Below are 17,953 nucleotides of genomic sequence, written 5' to 3' on the forward strand. Positions count from 1 at the left end.
TAAGTTTTCTTGTGAAGTCTTCTCTCTTAGTTTTAGTAATTTTGACTAAGTTTTTATGTTGTTGTGTTTTGTTATGAGTGGGTAGAATGGTTAAAAAAGTTTCTTAGTATGTTGTATCAATAATTTCAATAATTTCCAGTATTTTGGAAAAAACATGAACATATATACCAAATTATTTTGATTAACATCTCTTCAAGTTTACAAAAGAATTCAAAACTAAAATAGTACACATACAAATCATAAAACAGACCATAAACAAAACTATTACACATGGAGCTAGATATCATTCCTCGACATAGATAAGTTTGAACTCCACTTGACATCATTCTTTTGTACCACTTTGGGCATAAGACTTCGAAAGACTTCCCGAAGACTTTGTGGGAAGTTTTCTAGAATAAAATACATTAGAAGACTTCCAAGAATCTTTCAAGAGTCTTCTGAGAAGTCTTTCAAAGTCAGACTTAGATCTTGAAAAATCTGCATATTCAAAAGCATTCAAATGGCTTCAAAACAGAGAAAACTTCAAAAATTTCTTTATGCTTAAATAATAAACAAAACAATCACATTAGGTTGAATCTATAACTTTTTAGAATCTAATATATAAAACAAAAAAAATATATATCCAAAATTTGTATTACTTTGGGCAGAAGACTTCCTGAAGATTTTTCAAAAAGTCTTCTGGGAAGTATTCTCAAGTGTGATTCAGATCTGAAAAATCTGCATATTCAAAAATATTCAAATGGCTTGAAAACAGAGAAAGCTTCAAAAATAAAAATTTTATGCTTAAATAATAAACAAAACAATCAAATTAGGCTGAATCTATAACTTTTTAGAATCTAATATATAAACATACACATACATATATAAAATTTGTACCAATTTGGACAGAAGACTTCCTGAAGCTTCTAGCAAAAAAATGCATTAGAAGACTTGCCTAAAGTCTTCTGAGAAGTCTTTTAAAGTCTGTCTCAGATCTGAAAACTCTGCAAATTCAAAAACATTCAAATGACTTCAAAACAAAGAAAAACTTCAAAAATATAATTTTATGCTTAAATAATAAACAAAACAGTCACATTAAGTTGAATTAGCATTTTGGAATCTAATATATAAAACACACAATAATACATATCCAAAATTTATAGATCTACCTTTGAAAGAGTGAAAGATGAGAACCATGTAATGAAAAATCTGCAAAAAAAAGATAAATTAGTGAGAAGACATAAGAAAAAAATGTGAAATGGATTTAAAGTTTGGTGTTTTGATGTTCAAAGAGATTTGAGAGAGGTTGGAGAGTTTTAGAGTGAGAAACATTACATTTTTGTTGCAGCCATTTGAGAGGAAGAAAGAGAATATTTAAATTTTCTTTATATATGGAAACAAAAATTTCAATTAGGTTAAATATTTTCGATACAGAAGACTTCCTTCTAGACCCTAAAATCAAATACATGAGAAGATTTATGGAAGACTTCGCTTTAGGCGGGAAACTAAAATTCTACTAAAATTTAGGCGGGAAGTCTTCTGAAAGCCTCCCTAAAAAGTCTCTAGAAGTTTTCCAAATCATAACCTAATCAAATAACTAAATAGCCAAAAACAATTCATTAAACTTAAAATCAACTTATAAAGCGGTTAATACACAGAACTAAACACATGTAGGATTGTAATGGTAAATATCAATACATGTTTTTGTTTAGTCATAAGAAAATTGTTGTAATTTCACTAGTTTTTTTTTGTTACTTTTGTATTTGACTGAATTTAAAGTACATCTTTATATTCAAAATCTAGTTTTGAATCATTTCTGGCAATTTCCCTAAAAACAATCACCTAAAAAAAACAGATTGATTTCAAGCTCATCGACGAGGTTAGCCATTTTTATATTATTTATACACGTGAATATATTTCTTATTTTCTCACGAAAGACAATAATACATTATTATTAGTTTAAGCTATTTTTACCGTTAACAATTATTTAAACCAACATGTCATAGACTTGTTTTCAACACATTGATATCGGTTATATTATCAACACTATAATGGAAGAATTGCCAAGTGTGACTCAAAATTTGGAGTCAAACCCAAAACAATACCCCTACTTGGGTCAAAGGCAAAAGTAACCTAAAAGGCTATTGAAATTACAACTATCCCCTTGTGACCAAACAAAAAAACGGAATTTTTTTTACGTTTCTACCCCTCGCAAGTCGTCTGTTTAGACGACTTGAAAATAAGTCGTCCAGACGACTTAACTGAAAGTCGTCTGGACAGTTAGTCTTAAACATAATTTAAAAATCTTGTAAAAAATATTTTGATAAGTGAAAAATAGGAATTATGTAATTAACATATGTCTTAGGAGGTATAAATTAAGATATAACAAATTTCAATTGTTTTCAGCATAGATGAGTGAAAGTAGTGAGTCATGATATTCTTTAGTTTATGTTTCATCAACATATGTTGTAGTATTGTATGTGTTCTTAGGGTTAGATTTTGGAAAGCATTAAAACCGTTTTTGAAAATTTTTAAAATTACTTATGCGTGTTCATTTCTGTGTATAGTAAACACTATTTAAGTATAATTTGATTTTATAACGTGGTTAGTTAGTTAATCTAGTCATTTTAGTTTAGGGGTTCATTTTAGGGTCTAGGACGACTTAATATTTTGTCGTCTGAAAACAGACGACTAAATATTAAGTCGTCTGTTGTACATTATCAGCCAGAATAAGTCGTCTAAACCGGACCAAACCTTAAAGTTTACCAATGTACTTTTAAAGCTAACCGGATTATTTACCCAATATATAAGGTGATTTTTATTTTTTTTGTTTCATTTTTGCGAAATTCAGAAACCCTAACAGTTCTCTCTCAAAGGCGATTTCGAATTCCCACGATTTCCGAACAAACCATCGTTCTCAACGTCAGCTATCTATCTCACTTCATTCTCACCGTTGTCGCCGCAGCTTCTTCTAACCCTAGCGCCGCCGATTCCTCTAAACCCTAGCGCCGCCGATTCCTCTAAACCCTAGCGCCGCCGCTTCCACTATTTCCGAACAAACCGTCGCCCTCGCCACCGTGGTCACCAACGTTCTCACCGCCGCTTCCTCTAAACACTAGCGCCGCCGCTTCTTCTAAACCCTAGCGCCGCCGCTTCTTCTCTGTAAACCTTAGCGCCGTTTCTCTGTAAACCCTAACGCCGCTAAGTCATCAATCTCGAGGAAAAGATGAACATAAAACGTTGTCTCTATCAATTTACTCATTCTCACCGTTTCACGTTTATTTTTTCAGATCTATAACCGCAATGACGAGTACTCCAACTCCTTCTGCGACTGGAAGACTTGTAAGTAATTTAAGTCGTCTGGAAAGTCTTCCAACTGGACGACTTAGTAGATGACTTAAATATAAGTCGTCCATTTGGAAGACTTTCCAGACGACGACTTCCAGACGACTTAAATTTAAGTCGTCTACTAAGTCGTCTGGACTTATATTGTTGTCTTTGATTATTTTGCAGACAAAAAGGATGGATATTCCAGAACTCCCCCGTAGGTTATACACATCAGGGGAAGAGCCAGAAGCCCACAATAGCATTTCGTATCATACGGATAACAGCAAGTTGCATACTGCTCTTAGGAAAGCTCTTACTGATGACGAATTTGAAGAGCTCAAGGAGTCGAGTTTGGGAGTTTTCATCAAGTTCAAGGAGCAGGGATTTGGTTGGGCTTCAAGGCTGGTTCACTACATGCTCAGTTTCAAGCTGGACATTAAGAAGAAGTATGAGATGTGGTCTCTCGTTGGTCCAGAACCTTTGAGGTTTTCACTGTTAGAGTTTGAAAACCTCACTGGTCTAAACTGCGAGTACATCGAGGACCTTGAGACACCAAAATGTGACGTTACCCCAGAGATGGTTTCTTTCTGGGGGATGTGGGAGTTCATCTGGAAGCTGGGCCAACTACTGATCAGATAATAGCAGCACTGAAGAGATGCGGGGATTGGTCCAGGGAAGATCGCAAGCGGCTCGCGTACCTCTCCATCTTCACTGGATTCATTGAAGGGAGAAAGTTTTCAACCGCTACACGATCTACTCTGGCAAGGCTAGTGATGGATTTAGAACGGTTTGAGAATTATCCATGGGGGAGAGTCGCGTTTAAGGTGCTGATGGACTCTTTGTGGAACAAAGAAATTGCTGGCTGTTACACCGTGGATGGGTTTATACAAGTTCTTCAGGTCTGGACGTACACAGCTATGCCGGAATTGGGTGCTAGTATTGGTGGTCCCAGAGCAGACAGTCCGTCTCCACCGATACTGGCTTACGAGGGCAGCAGAGGCCGCAGATCAATGAAAGCTGCTATCTTGAGTCAGGTATTTACTTCAATCCAAAAGACTGCGCAGACGACTTATTATAAGTCGTCTGGAAGGTCGTCCAGCTGGACGACTTATCGGACGACTTATAATAAGTCGTCTGGAAAGTCTTCCCAGCTGGACGACTTATCGGACGACTTAATTAAGTCGTCTGGAAAGTCTTCCATCTGGACGACTTATTAGACGACTTATTATAAGTCGTCTGGAAGGTCTTCCAGCTGGACGACTTAGTAGACGACTTATAATTAAGTCGTCTATTTAGTATTTTTTTTCAAATATCTAACTCGATTCTTCTATTTACTGCAGACCCGCGTGATCAACTTTGTTGAGAAGGACATTAGTGAAATGTGGCCAAAATGGGACTCTGAGGTTGAGGACCTGCCCGCGGAGAACATCATTAAAGTCATGTATGAGCGGAGACCGTGGAAGTGGACCATGGATTGCTGGGAAGTCACTGGTACTAAGGTCAATACAAAACCTAAGGTTGTGACTCCATCGAAGAAGGCCAAAGAGATGGTTGTGTTGGAGGAGGAGGAGGAGGAGGAGGAAGACAATCCAAGACCTCGGAAGAAAGCTCGTAAAGAGGCTCCTAAAGTGGCTAGTGAAGAGGCTAGAGAAGAGGCTAGAGGGGTGACCAGAGAGGAGTTGGAAATTATGTTCAAGGGCGTAGCTGACTGCATGAAAAAAGGGTTTAATAAGTGCATGAGGGAGTTTAGGAAGTTGTCCGATAGATTGGAAGCTGTGGAGAAGAAGGTTGGTGTCACCAATCAGGCTACCCCTCCACCTCTAACCAATCAGGCTACCCCTCAAGATAAACAGCCTACCCCTCTTGCCAAAGAAACCGGGGGTAGAAACAAACAGGCTACCCCTCATGCCAATGAAACCGTGGTTAGTAACCAGCCTCCTCCTCATCAAACCAAACAGCAGCCTCCTCCTCCTCAAAAGAAACAGCAGCAGCCTCCTCCTCCTCATCAAACCAAACAGCAGCCTCCTCCTCCTCAAAAGAAACAGCAGCAGCCTCCTCCTCCTCAAAAGAAACAGCCTCCTCCTCAAAAGAAACAGCCTCCTCAAATCAAAGAGGTTAGTATCAAATCCAGGGTTAACTAGTTGTCCAGACGACTGTAAAAGTTGTCTGGACGACTAGTTGACCCTGGACGACTTAAACGTAAGTTGTCTGGACGACTAGTTGACCACGGAAGACTTAATTTTAAGTCGTCCAGGGTCAACTAGTCGTCCAGACAACTTTTATTTAAGTCGTCCAGGGTTAACTTGTGTGCAACTTTTATTGCAGAGATGGTTGCCGGAGGATACAGCAACCGAGGCGAACTCGGTAAATAAGATCTTGCCGGAGGATAAAGCAGATGGTGTCACCTCCAAAGAGATTGTTGCTGTCACTTCCACCGATCACCAACCGAGCCTCGCTTCCACCGATCAACAACCGAGCCTCGCTTCCACCGAGCCAAGCGATCCAGTTTCAGAACCGAGCCTGGTTGTATTGGACAAGCGTGCAAAGAGTAAACGAGCGAAGAAACCTGCTCCCACTGTGAGATCTCCTTATACGGCAGAGAAAAAAAAAGATAAAGTGGCAGCCTATAATCCATTTCCGCCAGTAAACAAAGATAAGTTGAAGGAACTCGCTGATTGGTTGAAAACTGATCCGTAAGTGATTGCTTTACCCATAATAGCTTGATTTAGTCGTCCAAAACTGATTGCTTTTTTGTTTGCAGTCATTATTTAACTAAGACCGAGGACAAACCACGTACATCACCAACAAGGTGGTACCACTTCCTCCGGACAGCCAGAGGATGGCTGGAAGACTGCGTAAGTCTTCTGCACACGACTTATATTTAAGTCGTCTGGTAACTTCTAACTTGTTATATTTAATATGCAGCATATAGATGCTTGGATTAATGTGCTAAGGCAGAGGTATCAGGAGAACCCACAAGCTTTCAGGAGCGAGCGAATGTGCTTCCTGGATCACAACTTTTCCCAGTCTTGGAGAGAGCAGTATCAGCTCTTCAAAACATCGGAACCTGATCACAAAGGTTTAGGAAGAGTTCTACCTGGTGGGGCGTCGAATTTTTATGACGGATCAATACCTTCATTTTGCCAATCAAACAAGAAGTGGGGGGAGGACATTGATGATATCTATGCGCCAGTGAACTTGGACGACAAGCATTGGGTTGCTATTTGGATATCGATCCCTAAGAGGCACATAGTCGTCTGGGACAGCATACCTTCATCTAGTGTACCAGACGCATGGGATGCGATAATGGAGCCTTTTCTCCAGATGGTCCCTTATCTGCTTGTTGAGTGCGCAGCCACCGACGAAATACGGGTCAAATACGGGTTGGAGCCATACACATATGAGAGACCGCTGAAAGGTGTACCCACGGCCAACAATGGTGATTGTGGCGTGTACACTGTAAAGTACATTGAATGTCATGCTCTTGGGCTCTCCTTTGACCCTAAAGACTTTGCTAGGTGCAACGCGAAGAAAATGAGGGATAATATGGCGGTGGATATATGGAAGGAGCTTGTTGATCAGCATCTGAAAGAAAATGTGGATGGTGATAAGTTCGTGGGCATGTATGATTAGATTTGTGTTTGTATTTGAACTTGTCTTTGTATTTGAACATGATTTTTTAACGAGCGAAGTATTTGTATTTCAGCTTGTCTTTGTATAGATTTGTAAATATATAAGTTGTCTGGAAGAAATAAGTCGTCTGGAAGGTTTTCCAACTGGACGACTTACAAATAAGTCGTCTAGAAGGTTTGGACGACTTATTATAAGTCGTCTGGAAGGTTTTCCAACTGGACGACTTACAAATAAGTCGTCTAGAAGGTTTGGACGACTTATTATAAGTCGTCTGGAAGGTTTTCCAACTGGACGACTTACAAATAAGTCGTCTAGAAGGTTTGGACGACTTGAAGGGATAGTAGAAGGTAGTCTAAAAATAAAATACACTTGAAGGGATAGTAGAAGGTCGTCTAAAAATAAAATACACTGGACGACTTAGTAGAAGGTCGTCTAAAAATAAAATACACTGGACGACTAAAATTTAGTCGTCTGGACGGGTAATCAAGACTGGACGACTTAAATTTAGGTCGTCTGGACAACTAGTCAACTGGTTGTGTACATTGTGGTTTCGTATGGCCAGTTTCCTTGCAGTTTGAGCATCTCCGTGCCCTGTGTTTCTTCCTGGGTTTGTGTCCTCTCATCCTAGATAGCTCCAACCAAGATTGCCATCTTGATTTCTTCGGTCTCCCCCGACCACGCTTTAGTTCTGGAGGAAAGCATTCTCGTTCCTCAATATGTTGTGACACGATAGGATATATATTCTCTGAGTATCCTGCATACAGATAATTCTTTGAGTACAGTGGACATACAAGTGTGGAGATATGCAAACCAGCATGTATTCCAGCAGCTATAGCATGAGAGCAAGGTATTTTCTCCACTCCATAGACACCACAATCACACTTTGCATGTTCCAAATCAACCACACAGTCCATTTTGCCACCTTTGACAAAGAAATGCCATCCATCAATTGGTTCGACCGTCATCGTACCCGCTATCTCTTCTCGAACAGCAAGCAAGTATTCAACACCCCCGCTATGTTCAGTTGTGAGACTCAAAGCATCTTGTCTCCTTTTCCAATACCATTTTCCTAACTTCTGCCTTATGAACTCCAGCAGGAACGTAATCGGAAATCCTCTTGCTCGCTTCAGTGCGGAATTAATAGATTCAGCAATGTTGCTTGTTTTTATGTTGAACCTGTTCCCCTTACAATAAACCCTTGACCATAGCCTGACGTCGGCTTTCTCCAAATACGTTGCAAGTTCCGGGTTTGCACTCCGTATCTCAGCCATGTACCGGTCAAAATCGTAAACCGTGTGAGCATAAGCAGCCCCTTTCACCAAGTACATGAGATGTTTCCCTTTAAACTTTTTGACAATGTTATCTTGAAGGTGATAATAACATATTCCTCGGGTTGCCCAAGGAAACACCTTATCACACGCACTTTTAATGGCCTTGTGCCGGTCGGAGACTATCACCAGAGGCTTGTCATGAGATATACAACTAGCCAATTTTGTGAAAAACCATTCCCAAGAAGGTATATCTTCCTCATCCACGATCCCAAAAGCCAATGGGAATATCTGAAAATTGCCATCTTGTGCGGCTGCAACTAACATAGTTCCTCCATACTTTCCACTTAGGTGAGTTCCATCCACCACAATGACCCTTCTCTGATACTTAAAACCTTTGATAGAAGCTCCAAAAGAGAGAAATAGATACTTAAATCTTTTCATAGAATCAAGTTCTATCGCCGTGATAGAATCAGGATTTGCAATGGAGATTTGCTCGAGATATGATGCCAGACGCGAATACCCTTCTTCTGCTGATCCTCTCACCAATCTTTGTGCATATAACAGTGCTCTGTATGAAGTGGTGTAATCAAGCGCCATGCCAAACATGTTCCTCATTGCATCAGTGATATGCTGCGGAGTTATCCCATCAATGATTCCAACACGATCAATGAAAAGACTACCTACATACTTCGGAGTACAGTGTCTCCGCTGAGCGATTCGGTCTCCCGCTGAGCATAAATGTTTTTCCACATACTTTGTTACCCAAAACGTGTTTGTCCCATGTTTGACACTCGCTCTGACCTTCCATCCACAATAGCTAACCGGACATGTTGCCACAACGAGAGTTTTCGTTGATTTGTATAATCTGAAAGAAAACTTGCCCTCTCGTTTTCGTTGATTTGTATAATCTGAAAGAAAACTTGCCCCTCACTGCTGCCAACCGCAGCTCTGAAAGCAGTGCACCCTTGCTAACAAAACTCTGGTTGACATAGATACTGGTACCATTCGATTTTCCTCCTTCAATAGCATTTGTCTTAGCATATGTCTTTTGGATTTCTTCAAAACAAATATTATCATCATCTTCCTCGTCCTCATCTGGAACCTTTCCATAAAGACTGTAATCCCCACCATTCTGATCCGTTTCACCAACAATAGAATTATCAGCATCCTCCTCCCCATTTTCCTCCTCCCCATCTTGATTTTCATCTTCAACAAACTCATTATCACCAACATCTTCAAAACATTCATCAGCTTCATCATCATCACCAACATCTTCTTCCCATTCACCAGCTTCATCATCATCACCAACATCTTCTTCCCATTCACCAGCTTCATCATTATCACCAACATCTTTTTCCCATTCACCAGCTTCATCAATATCCCTTTTCTCTGAAACCGTTTCGACCTTGCTGCGGCTTGATACACAAAGACATACTCTATGGGTTTTGAGTATCTCCAGCAAGTTTCGAACTTGTCTATCACTTGTAACATGAATGGGAAGACTGCCTGGAGCCATCATCATTTCTGCTGGTAATGAGTAGCTAATCTCCACACTCACTGTTCTCATGTCCAGGTTATAATCTTCTTGAGCCATTGCAACAAGTTCAGCATGTGTTGAATCTTCATTCAATAAAAACAATCTTGCTCCTTTGAGATCATCAACCACAAAATCCCAACGGAAATCTCTCAACAACCATTCTCCATACACTGCATGTAACTGAAAAATCATCTGCAAATATTCAAAATAAAACACATTAGTAAACATAGAGAAAATGAAGAAGTTCAATAAACATTGCCGCAGACGACTTAGCATTAAGTCGTCCAGAAGACTTAAAGGTAAGTCGTCTAAAGAGGTCACTTTTGCAATTGAAAATTAAAAGGGACGACTTAATTCTAAGTCGTCCGGCTTTGTTTGTTAAAAAAAAAACTTCAGACGACTTATATATAAGTCGTCTACGAGAAACGGGCTAGTTTTGCATTTGACCGAATCGTGTCAGATCTTTGACTATTTCTGGACGACTTATAATTCAGTCGTCTCTGGGAAAGTTAAAATTTCAATATTTTATGAAAACTTGACGACTTACGTGTAAGTCGTCCTAGGTTAGTTTTGTAATTGAAAAATAAAACTTGAAATTTAACTTTCTCCAGACGACTTAGATGAAAGTCGTCCAGCTAAACGACTTAATTTAAGGTCGTCCGGGATAAGCAAGGTTTGACCAGAAAATTGGGAAAAATTCTGGACGACTTTGCTTTCCCCGGACGACTTTAAATTAAGTCTTCTGGAGGGACGACTTTATATTAAGTCGTCTGGTTAAAGTTAAATTATGAAGTTTTATTTTTCAATTACAAAACTAACCTAGGACGACTTACACGTAAGTCGTCAAGTTTTCATAAAATATTGAAATTTTAACTTTCCCAGAGACGACTGAATTATAAGTCGTCCAGAAATAGTCAAAGATCTGACACGATTCGGTCAAATGCAAAACTAGCCCGTTTCTCGTAGACGACTTATATATAAGTCGTCTGGAGTGTTTTTTTTTAACAAACAAAGCTGGACGACTTAATTTAAGTCGTCCGTTTGACCAGAAGACTCATCAGTAAGTCTTCTACATACAGATGACTTACTAGTAAGTCTTCTACGCGAACAGATCTTGAAAAAAAATTCAAATTCGTACCTTAAACTAGGTGAGATGACTTCGTTTGCACACAGGGTCTTCTCCAACCACCCAGAACCTCAAACGAAAGCAACCGTAAGTCAAAACGAAAGAAATATGGCTCTGTCAACCATAGCCCATATTTTGAATCAAAAGCTTGAGTTTTTTGGATGAATATAGAGAGAAAGTGAAAGAAATGTTGTTTTTAGTTCATAACAATTGAAACAGAGAGAGTGTAAAGAGATTTACGTGCATTAAAGGGCATTAAAAGCTCCAAACAGTTCGTACAAGGTTGTTGCCACTATTCATTGCAGTGGCAATATTGTAAATACTTGAAGAAGATGAGGTTGAGACAGTAAAGAAGCCATTTTCGAAAAAAAGAAAAAAAAAATGTTAATGGCATTTTCGTAGATAAAATGCAGGTGTGGGGTTAAAATCTCAAAAAAAAAAGGAGTCAAAAGAAAAGGTTAGTTTTCTGTTTGACTTCAAGTTTTGAGTCACTTTTGCAAAAAAGCCCCACTATAATAATTCTTTTGGTTAAATTTATACGGTTTACGTCATCGCTTTAATCAATCAATCCGGTTAATTCCTCTAAAACCAAATGTGTAGTTATGGAAAATTAAGCCCAGCTCTACTCATTCATGGCTGGTGAAGAAGCTGATAAAGACTAGAGACCTCTGCTACCCTCTTATCAAGCGAAGGTTAGGTAATGGGCTCTCGACTAGCTTCTGGTATGACAATTGGTCGCCTTTTGGCTGCCTGAACTCCTTCCTACAAGGCAACACGACGAGACTAGGGATCCCCGAAACTGCTACAATAGCATCGCTCCACAACAATGGTCATTGGTCACTGCCACCTGCTAGAACAGAAGAGCAATTGGCGATTCAGATTCACCTAACTACTGTCTCCTTAACGGACCTCCCAGACAGTTTCGAGTGGGAGATTGATGGGAAAATAATGGAGAAGTTCTCAACTGGTTCAGTTTATACTTAAGAGATGTTACTACCAAGCTTTGGTCGAAGATTGTCTGGTGCTCCTACACGGGATCCCCCGCCACAACTTCCTCACTTGGCTAGTCATGCTCAACAGATGTCCCACAAAGGACAGACTAGTAAGCTGGGGACTCCAGGTTGATACACTTTGTGTGTTATGTAACTCTGGCCAAGACGCTCGCGATCACCTCTTCTTTGAATGTCCGTTTAGCTTCCAAATCTGGAATCGGATGGCGTTGCGATGCGGACACCACGCAAGGCCGAGATGGGAAGAAACTGTCAACCAGCTGCAACTCTTTCAAGGCAGCAGGAACAAGCGTAAACTACTCCTTCTAGTGTGGCAAGCAACGATCTACTCTATTTGGAAAGAGCGAAACATGCGTATCCATCAGCAGGTGTACCGATCGACTGACGCTATCCTCACCCTCCTGGACAGACTGATTAGGAACAAGATTCAAAGTCTCGGGGAATCATTGCCTCGCTAATCTTCTCTCTTGATGCAGTTGTGGTTCTCAACTGACGGACGATGATCGTCTCCCCGACTCTCCGTCTCTCGTAATCATCGTCATCATCTCCTTTACCAACTCATGGGCTTTACTTGGGTAATTGATAGTTCTTTACTATGTGTTTAACTATAAACTTAATGGGCTAGGCTCTAAATACACTAAAGTCCAAGGGGCTTTGTATCAGTTCTATTTCTTTCTGCAATTTTAAATATGAACACACAAAAAAAGGTTATGTTAAATGTTTATATTTATCTTTGATAGTTTCTTTTATAGATTATTGTACATATGTATGTACTAGGTGTTTTGTCCGCACATACGGGCATAATCATCTTATGAATACTTATTATTTTATATTTTATTAATCCAAAAATCAGCATTATAAAACTCTAATTGGTGAACATGTTGAAGGAAAAAAATTATGGTGAATTTTTTGTTCCTCAAAATTTATACGAGATATGCTGAAATTTTATTCAAATTATTGAAAGGTAGATCCCACTTTTTTCTTCTAAATTCCCCGTGGAGGAATGAATTTATAAGAAAAAATTTCCCTATGCAATTTTGATAAGGAACAAATTGAACATAATTCATATTTTTTTTTTTTTTCAATTCCTCAAATGAAATTTTATTTTTTATTTTGTTCATTTTTTGTCATTCTTCTAGTGGTCACCAACTGAAACTATAGTGTTTCACAGATTAAACTTAAACTGGTTTGAAGTAAAAGCAAAAAAAATTGTTTTGAACTCAATCACAAGTTAAGTTATTATTTATGATTTTAAATAGTTAAATAGAACATCAAATTATTTATATATGTCAAAAAAACGTCCATCAAACTATGTACTTATTATTGTGTTAAAAGTTTTAAAACACTCATATATTAGAAATAGTTTAGAAAATATATTTATATAAATATTTTTTGTTTGACTAATATTTAATTATAAACTGTTTTATATCTTAGTTTTATAACTTTATAATAAAAAAAATATTGTTTTCAGATAGCAACACAATATATATAAGAATTCTTTTAATTTTTAAATATATTTTCACAATTTTATTATATTAGTTTATAATTAATTATTTAATATAACATATAAATTTAATATTATTAAAATAAAATGTGTGTTTTATTATATATAAAATTCATTACGGGTTTTGTGAAAATTAATAAATACTCAGTTAAAAACTTATAATAAATCAATGACCTATATAAAAGTTTAAAACCTAATAAAATGTGAAAAATAAGAAAATAAGAATTTTAATATAACATATAGATTTAAATATTATTAAATCAAATTTCGTTTTTAATTATATATAAAATTCATTACGGATATTTTTTTTAAATTAATAAATTAGTGATTCAGCTAAAAATTATTAATAAATCAATGACTAAGCTAAAACCTTAAAAAAACATGAAAAATAAGCAAAATTGACTAAAATCATGGAAAACATGAAAAATAAGCAAAATCAAAATAATTATATATGTAATTACATATTTTATAGTTATATTATTTAAATTAATAAATTATGAACTCAACTAAAAACTATTAATAAATTAATGACTCAGCTTAAACCTAATTAAAACATGACAAATAAGCAAAATTAGCTAAAATCATGGAAATCATGACAAATAAGCTAAATCACTTCATAAATAATAGTATTGATATCTCCTATACAGTGTTCAAGAAAGCGCTATAGGCAGCCATCTAGGCGGCAGCAAAGCCTAGGCATTTGATCTGATATCCAAATCCGTATCCAAATCCAACATGAAAAATTTCGAACTGAAGTAGGAAAATAATTGAACTAGTATTGAATTGGGAGAGATTGGATATCCGAATCCGAACAGACAACATCCAACCCCGAATGGATATCCGAAGATAACCAAACACATGTACACTTGATCTTATATTTCTAGTTTATTTCTCTCCTTTTATTAAAAATATTTATATTCATGTTGCACATTGCTCAAGATCATATGATATACATATAATTACAGACAAAGTGATTTGCTACTCACTTAAAATGCACGTCAAGCTCTTATTTCGTGCATTAATAAAAGTTGCATCCAAATTTTTAAACAACAACCAAATTAGTATCTTTCTATTTTAAAAACTTTTATCTCCAAACCTATTAATTGTTCAATCTATTAAAAGTAAGAAAATCAGTTAAAGGAAAGATATATTTTAAATACAACAAACTTGAGCAATAAAAAATTTAATTTTATTCAAAATCTAAATATTCGAATCCGATCCGACACAAGCAAACCCGAACTATACACAAACCTGACCGAAGTGTAGAAATACCTGAATAGTTTCTATACCACTATATTGAAAGCCCGAAAATCTGAAATACTCGATCTGAACCCAAACGAGTATCCAAACGCCCACCCTTAGACATCGATTTGGCTTTAGGCCTTATAAGATCTTGATGATTACCTTCTAAACCGCCAAGATAATTACAATATTGCAATAATAAATAATATATAGTTTATTTTTCATAAAATAATTAATATGTTATTATATAGAATCTTATGTAAATAACATAATATAAATTTCATCATTGGTAAATAAATATATTTAATATAGAACATCACATGCATGTAGTATATTTTTATAATATATAAATGCCTAAACCGTATAACTAATAGTTTAGGCGTCTGCTTAGTTCTTTTACGTGCTAGGCACTGAGTCACCGACAACTTAGCACCGATCGTTCTCTTGAACAGTGATCCTATATAACATGTTTATATATTTTCAGATTGATATTTCAAACAGATTTACGTTATTGTTTTAGTCAAATTAACCAATTCAAAAAAAAAAAGAAAAAAAAAACTAACCAGTTCAAGTATTTTGGATTTATATTCATTTATAGTTAGAAAATTTAATCTATAGTTGGTAAGATTCATCCCAATACATTTACGGTTCATGGTTTAGGTTCACTAAAAATATTATGCATACGATTCAGATCTAGCTCTAGTTCAGATTAAAAATATAAGAAAAGAAAAAGGAATAATGCAGAAAGAAGATAAGACATATAATGGAAATGATTGATAATGGTTTTAGCTTTATATTTTTCTTTGTAGAATTTAATCTGTTGATTTATTTGTTATAACTTTCATTGCTGTAGTTTTCTAAAGCATTAATTTTTTTACTCTTAAAATAAAATTCTCTACGACATTTTTTAATTTTCTAGAAATATTTTTTGCTGTAAGTTTTTTAAAGAAAAAAAGATTGATTAGTCGACATATATGATTTTGAACTAAATATTGGGTTTTTAAAACATCTAAAACAACAACCAATCATCCCAATAACAAAAAATAATAGTTTACTTACGGGACAACGGATAATAAGGCTAAATTCTCGCGGGAACCAACCCCTCCTTTCTATCCCTTCCGTAATTAATGAAACAGACAAGAGAAATACGTACAAACACAGATACTCATATACACACACATTCTCTCATTATATATAATATTATATGGACCTTTTTGATAAATCACCTTAAAGTTTTTTTTGAAACTTATTTACCTTCAAGTTTTCTTTGAGTGATACCTTCAAGTTTAATACTTGGATTCGATTTTAATTTACGCTCGATTTACTGATCATTTTATGGTAACTGCTACTGTTCCATTAAAATATTCATTTTTATAAATTATCATGCTTATCTTATATAGATATTTTTTTTCTTATCTTACATATATATATATATATATACTTTATTTTTCAGCAAATATTCATCCTAATAACTGATTAATGATTAAATATATATGTCTAGCGTCAACATTTTATCATATTTAATCACATGGTTGTCCACGTTGACTACCAGAGAACTATGTTATTCCAGAGAATATACCCTTTATTAGAAGTTTGGCCATAACCTCAATTCATCACAAAGATTCTTTCTGCTGGAATTATACCAAAAATGATCAATACACAATTAAATCGGGATATTGGGTAACTCGTAATCTAATAAAAAATGATGATGAGTTAGAGATTCTGGAACCCAGCATAATCAAACTCCAAGCCTTTTGTTTGGAAAGTAAAAGCACCTGAGGAGATATGCCATCTTATGCGGCAATTGATAACATGACTAGTTGTTGTTACAAGAAATCTAGTACGCCGGAATATGAGATACGACAATTACTTTCCAAGATGTGGAGAACCATAAGAAACTGCTACTCATGCCATATTTGAATGTCCTTCAGCTCTGCAAGTATGGTCCCTAGCATCAACACCATTGGCTCCTGGCATTTTTCCTTTGTCTAGTATCTATGCTAACATGGATTATCTCTTCTGGAGGAAGAATGACATTACTGAACCAGAGCTTGGCAGAGACCCTTATCCTTGGATAATTTGGTATAATTTGATGTTAGGAGTTTTCAAGGCTCCTAAGACAAATGTTGTAGTATAGTGATTGTCGAACCAGTTCTGAGGGATATCAAAGCACTGAGAATGCAAGTACTCACTTAATCTGAGTGCAACCAATGATTTAGATGAGTTTTAAGCTATGACTAAAACTAGAAAGCAATAACAGAATGATACTTCTTGACTAAGGGAAAAGAGAACTCATGGGCATAGGGATTAGACCTTGGGTGATCAAGTATCGAACTAAGGATGGCAAATGATCAATCAAACTATCAACCTTAAGCCTAGACACAATTCTAAGCAAGCTCTATGTCTAGATGAATGCTCATTTGCTAACATATCTCAAACATCAAATGTCTTTGGTTGAATAATATGAAAGCAATCATTACGAACAAGTCTATTAGCTATCTTAGCATCTTTAACAACAAATGTCTTTGGCAAAGTATACTAAAAGCCTAGGAGAGTTGTCTCAGGCATTTCATCAAACACCTTTTGGGTGGGAAATGCCTATTGATCAACTTTTGAGTGGCCAACTCAGAAGATGCATTATGAATACTCTACTAGCAAGGAACAAGAATGATCTACACTAAAACATCCTAGAACTAACCTAATCACCCTTAATCTCCCTAACCCATGAATTCAAAAGGTGATTACTCACTAATCTCCATGATTCCTCTTAAACCCATATTGGATTTCAGATTAATCATTCAGAGAAAATACAGATAATAGAATAGAAATCAACAGTAGAACATGTGATCAATGAATCAAAGAGATCCCCTTTTTCAAGGTTTTTGGTGGTTTTCTTCAGAACAAAGATAGATCTGCCTCCTGGTGGCTTACAGAGTATTAAAACATAGGTTTAGAAAATAAAAACGTGCATCATGAAATGACCAAAAGGCCCTTGAGAAATCATAAGTTCGAGCAGAAATAAGACGCGGAGCGACCTCCGCTCGTCGCTCCGAGTAGTCGCTCCACACTTCGGGAGCGACCTCGCTGTGTCGCTGCGAGAGGTCGCTCCGGACTCGTTCTCGCGTTCCCGAGTGATGAAAATGCGAGCGACCTCCGCTCGTCGCTTCGAGTAGTCGCTCCATGCTTCGGGAGCGACCTCGCTGTGTCGCTGCGAGAGGTCGCTCTGGCTCCATTGTGTTGTCGTCATGCGATAGAAATGCGAGCGACCTCGGGGTGTCACTCTGGCCAAGTCGCTCTGGGCTTCGGGAGCGACCTGGAGTGGTC

At 36.8% G+C, this 17,953-nt stretch overlaps 1 long non-coding RNA gene across 1 annotated transcript; it reads right to left on the reverse strand.

Annotated features, from left to right (window-relative positions):
- Nucleotides 1-11,428: 11,428 nt before the first annotated feature.
- Nucleotides 11,429-13,269, reverse strand: LOC111206603. Its single transcript, XR_002658919.2, has 2 exons — nt 11,839-13,269; nt 11,429-11,723 (listed from the first exon to the last, which is right to left on the reverse strand). It is a non-coding gene; the product is annotated as an uncharacterized LOC111206603 (long non-coding RNA).
- Nucleotides 13,270-17,953: the final 4,684 nt, after the last annotated feature.

This window comes from Brassica napus, chromosome C5 (genome assembly GCF_020379485.1).
Source record: "Brassica napus cultivar Da-Ae chromosome C5, Da-Ae, whole genome shotgun sequence".
NCBI lineage: Eukaryota > Viridiplantae > Streptophyta > Magnoliopsida > Brassicales > Brassicaceae > Brassica > Brassica napus.